The sequence below is a fragment of the Cupressus sempervirens genome, chromosome 2 (genome assembly GCF_028749045.1).
Source record: "Cupressus sempervirens isolate cs-2001-9-10 chromosome 2, ASM2874904v1, whole genome shotgun sequence".
In the NCBI taxonomy this organism is placed as follows: Eukaryota; Viridiplantae; Streptophyta; class Pinopsida; order Cupressales; family Cupressaceae; genus Cupressus; species Cupressus sempervirens.
This window is the reverse complement of record NC_143119.1, coordinates 522,401,244-522,407,243: the sequence shown is the minus strand read 5'-3', so window position 1 is coordinate 522,407,243 and position 6,000 is coordinate 522,401,244.

The window sequence follows — 6,000 nt, the reverse complement described above, 5'->3', positions numbered from 1 at the left end:
CTCCCTCTTTGCTATTGCCTCCTTGTTTTTTATCTTTCTCCCTCTATATTCCTCATCTTCTATTGTTCTAATCAACATCTCCCTATATCTTCATTTGATCACTAGATCATCAGCATGTAATCAATTTCTCACAACTTCTACCTCTTTTTTGATTCTTTATCTTCAACAATTGTTGATCAATTTTCTACTATTTCTCCCTCTTTGACAATAATGCTAAAGACATATTTGCATCTTAGTATGCAAGTGTAGCTTTTACAGGTTCTTTCAATGTTTCCCTCCATCACCTTGCTTGTGACTGATTTGGAACTTCAACTTATCTACTACTTTAGGCATGAATCCCAAAGTAAACATCCTCTGCATCAATGTGTAAAATCTTCTATAATTAGCTCATTTGATGCAGAGAAATCTTGTTTTTGCCTCAAGTAGCCTTGGCTAGGGGTATCACCCCTAACTTACCTCTAAGATACTCGAAAGCATCTTTAGGTAGTGCTTTTGTGAAGATATCAACAATTTGTTCCTTTGAGCTAACATATTCCATCTTCACTTGTTTGTCTTCCACCAACTCTCTTACATAGTGATACTCGATTGCAATATGCTTGGTTTTAGCATGCTTTACAGGGTTCTTTGATATGTTAATAGAACTTGTATTATCACAATAAAGTATCATATGCTTAGTTACCTCTTCCTTCAAACCTTTTAGCAAATGTTTGATCCATACAATATTGGTGCAATTTACAGCGGCTGCAACATATTCAACTTCAGCAGTAGACTATGAGGTGCAACTTTGCTTTTTTCTAGTCCATGTAATCAATCTTTTTCCCAATAAAAGTTCTCCTCCATTGGTGCTTTTTCTATCATCAATGTTTCCTCTCCAATCTGCATCAGTGTAAGCTTTTAGTTCAAATTTCTCACTCATCTTGTAGTACAAACGAAAGATATCAGTTCCTTTCAAGCACCTCAATATTCTCTTCACTGCCATTAAGTGATTTCTCTTGGATTTGCAAAAAATCTAGCCACTATTCCAATAGCCAATGCAATGTTTGGTCTACTATATACAATGTATTACAGCTTTCCAATCATTGATCTATACAATGTCTGATTCACTTTAGCAGATTCATCATTCTTAGATAACTTATGTCTAGTTGCCATTGGTGTGCTGACTGGTTTTGACTCTTCTAACCCAAATGTTTTGAGTATCTCCTTGATGTATTGAATTGGTTCACAAATATGCCATGCTTCAATTGATGTACTTGTAATCCAACAAAGAATTTGATTTCTCCAAACATTTACATTTCAAATTCATGCTTCATTTGATCAGCGAAATCTTTGCAAAGATCATCTTTTCCTCCAAATATTATATCATCAACAAAGATTTTTGATATCAAAATGTCTTTACTTTTTTCAGCTTTGATGCATAAGTTGTTGTTTTCATCTGTTCTCTCAAATCCTATCTTCACAATATATTTGTGTAGCCTCTCATACCATGCTCTAGGTGCTTGCTTTAATCCATGAAGTGTTTTGTGCAGTTTTCAGATCATGTCCTTCTTCTTCTCATCTACAAATCCTTTTGGTTGTTCTATGTAGACTTCCTCTTCTAGTATACCATTAAGAAAAGTAGACTTCACATCCATTTGGTAGACTTTGAAACCTTTGTATGCAACATATGCAACTAATGTTCTTATCCTTTCATTCTTGCAACAAGGGAAAATGTTTCCCCATAATTTAGTCCTTCTTCTTGTGCATATGCTTTGCAAACTAGTCTGGCTTTGTTTCTTGTTATCTCACCATTCTCATCAAGTTTGTTTCTAAATACCCATTTGGTACCAATTACATTCTTATCAGCTAGTCTAGGAACTAGAGACCATGTTTTGTTCTTCTCAATCTGATTTATCTCCTCTTCCATGGCTTTATACCAGTAATCATCTTGCAATGCTTCTTTCACTATTTTAGGTTTAACCTTGCTCAGTAGACATGATTCATTCCTAAGTCTATTCCCTGTTATTGGTCTAGCATCCTTGTCACCAATGATTTGTTTTGCAGGGTGATGTCTTCTCACATACTTGGCTAATCTTGGTTCTGTCCTCCTTTCCATGTTTGATCCTTCAGCTTTAGAGTCATTTTTCTCTTCTTCATCTGGCACTTCATCATTCCTTTGATGTATACTATTTGCAAAGTTAGAATGTGTATTTTCTTCATTTTGCAGCTCAGCTTTTGAATGCAACTCAACATTCACAAGTTGAGACTCGACAGATACTAAATTTTTTTGTTGATTCCCAACTTGATTTGTAGCATTGTCTTCAATAGTCATTCCTTCATAGAAGTATACAAAGGATCTATAATCCTCTATTTGATTAGTTTCATCAACTTAAACTTCTACATGCTCATCAAAATTTACATTTGCACTCTCCACAATCTTGTTAGTGTTAGTGTTCAAACACTTATATGCCTTACTTCTAGTGGAGTATCCAAGGAATATGCCTTCATTACTTTTTGCATCAAACTTTCCATTTCTAGTGTCTTTTAGAATATAGCACTTACAACCAAATACTTTAAAATGTTTAACATTGGGTGAGTGACCATACCATAATTCAAAAGGTGTTGCATTTGTACCTTTCTTGACTTGGACTCTATTTAGTGTGTAGATTGTAGTACTTACAGCTTCTCTTTGGTATTTTAGTGCAACATTTTTCTCCATCATCAAGGTTCTAGCATAGTAAATCACTAACCTATTTGTCCTTTCAACAATACCATTTTGTGGTGGAGTTCTTGGTGCTGATGTTTGCCTTTTGATACCTTTGTCATTGTAGAATATTTCAAATTTTTTTGATATGAACTCACCTCCTTTGTCTGACCTTAGGCACTTCAGATTCTTTCCCATTTCCTTCTCAACTCTGGCCAAATACCACTTGAACATTTTAAATGTAGTATATTTTGTCTTCAAAAACATAGTAGTCATCATCTTAGAATAGTCATCTACAAATAACATTATGTATCTGTCTCCTAGGTAGCTTTGCACTTCTATTGGACCACATAAGTCTATATGGACTAACTCTAGTACTTCTTTGGAAGTGTATGTTTTTCTTTTGAAACTAGACTTAGTCATCTTCCCTAGTTGACATTGTTTACACATTGTGTTTTTAGGTTTCTTCAATTTGGGCAACCCTTTGACTTTGTTCTTTTTGCTTATGTTGATTAGATTATCAAAGTTAACATGACACAACCTTTTATGCCACAACCACACATCATCAAGTCTAACAACAGGACATGTTGCATCTTCTATATCTAGGTAAAATAGATTACTCCTAGTTTGTTCACCTTTTCCTATCAGCTTTCCATCAACGTCATAGATCTTAGCAGTTTTGTTTCCAAATTCAACTTTGCAACCTACATTGCCTAACTGTGATACACTCAACATGTTGTAATTGAACCCTTCAACATAGTATGCATTATCACATTAAATTTTCTCTTTAAGTTTAATAGAGCCTTTTCCTTTGATTTGACATGGAGCATCATTCCCAAATCTAATAGTATTTCCATCATATTGAGTAAAGGTAATGAACTTGCTTTTATCTCCTGTCATGTGATGTGAGCATCCACTGTTAATGATCTACTTGTCATTTTTTTCACATAGGTAACCAATGCTGTTGCTTCATCTTCTTCTTTATCTGATTCATCCTTCATGGCTACATAGACTACTTCATCATCATTCTCATGATAATATTCTTCAACAATGTAGCATCTTTTTCCTTTCTCCTTGTAGTCTTTGAACAATCATCTTCCCTCTTGTTCCTATACTTGTTTCCTTCTTTGTAGTTCTTCCTCTATGTACATCTTGTAGCAATATGACCTACTTCATTACAATTAAAACATATGATAGGGAGCTTACCTTTGAATTTACCTTTTCCTCTATGAAATCTCCTAGCCAGTAGTGCTTCTAACTGTTCCACATCTTCCTCATATGTGCTACTATCACTGGATGCATGTTTTCCTTTTCTTCTCTTCTTATTTGATGTTTCCTCCTTAGTGTCTTTTATTGTTGTAATAATTTGTCTTAGGCCAGAATTCACCCAAGACCAAGGAACTCAACACAAACACACAATAGACCAATAGAGAGAGAGTATGATCAGAATGATGACATTCATTCAATATGCTAGCTTGAGCACACTAGGAGTGCCTATATATAAAGGCCTTAGGAGAGCTTCTAGAATGCATAGAAGTTAGCATCATGATAAGTCATACAACCAGGCACATGTCCACTAGATATGGGTAATCCTCCATTAAGCACGAAATTAAGTGCGATGATATGAGGATAAGCCTACAATGGTGTAGCACGCAAATCAGTGATGTCGACAACATGTGTTAAATGAGGAGTGTGAATAACTGTGTTGTCAACATGACAACTCAGTGAATGAAGCAAACTCTTGTGTTGTAGACATCATGTGCATAATTAGAGTTGCATACTTCAATGAGAGTACACAAACTCCTAAGTTTCTCACCTAAATAAATAATAAAATAATGCAAAATAATTAAATAATGCATTAACCTAAGTAAACTTAAGTAAGTGTACCAAGTGTAATGCTTATTTACACCAACAATTGTCATCTTGGCCTTGAATACAGATTCAAGACTTTTAGGTCTATAGTTAACAAAATTAGACAGCTCAAATGTAGTAAGTCTTCCCACTATTCCTTCAAAGGCTAGTGTGTTTCCTTGTACACACCTTAGCTCTTGGATGGCTTTAGCTCTTGGATGGTTAAAACTCTAATAGCATAAATAGGGAGCAGAGTTCTTAAGTATTTGCTAATGGTAGTCTCTTCTTCCAATTGAACACCTATACTTCTTATTGCACTTACCACTTCTTTCATTCTTGCAGCATATTGAGCAGCATTTTCACCTTCCTCCATTTTCATATCATCAAACTTTCCTCTTAGGCTTTCTCTCTTTACTCTCTAGACATTCTGATCTCCTCCATAGATCTCTAATAAGGCTTTCCACATCTTGACTGCAGTGTCACAGTCTTTGATGTCATCATATTTTGCATAGTTTAGTGTAGAGGCAATCTCTAGTATTACTTGATTGTGCTCCTTCTTTTTGTTCAAATCATCTACAATAAGAGGTCCTACTAGATTTACATGCTCTATTCCAATTAAGGTTTGTGCATAGTCACCTACTGATCCAAGGTACAATTTCATCAAACTCTGCCATGCAACAAAGTTGTCTTTATTGAGCTTGGGAACTTCTCTCTTAGACATCTTGATCTTTTTGCTTCTAGTACCTTGAAACTAAATCAACAGATGGCTCTGATACCAATTGTTAGAATTGGTTTAGAATAACTAAGAGGGGGGGGGGGGTGTGAATCAATTATTCAAGGTCCAAATGTCATATTCAAACTTTTCACTAAGTGTAGTGAGCCCATTCAACTATTCATTCATCCAAGCTTTAACTTTTCTAACCAACAAGTTATTGTAAATCATCATGCAAGTATAACACATAAAAGATCAACACATAACACAATGATTTACGTGAAAAACCCAATTTGGGAAAAACCACCAGTAACATGCTACTCAATTCTCACTCTTCTGAAGTGATTCCCTATGAAAGGTTTTCCCTGTTAAAGGCTTACAACACACTATTAAATGTGACCTTGCTAGAGGATTTATCCACCGTGTTAGAAGTCGGCCTCGTTAAAGGACTTTAGAACATTCACTTGGAAGGCCACCCTATTAAAGGATTTACAAATGGCTATTAAACCAACCTAAGTCCATAGGATTTTTAGATCTAATACAATTGCTAGAGAGTATTACAAAATCTTGACCTAACTACAACATTCAACTTATCTTGCAGATCTTAGATCACTTCTTAGCTCATACTCTTGCGTAGCCTTCAATCTTTGCAACTCTGACTGCTTGCCCTCATTTCAAGCTTAGTCTCCTTAAGTCTTTGTGCTCAATGTACTAGTGCAATCATCTCTCCATGACCAATTGTAGAAGTAGAGCCTTT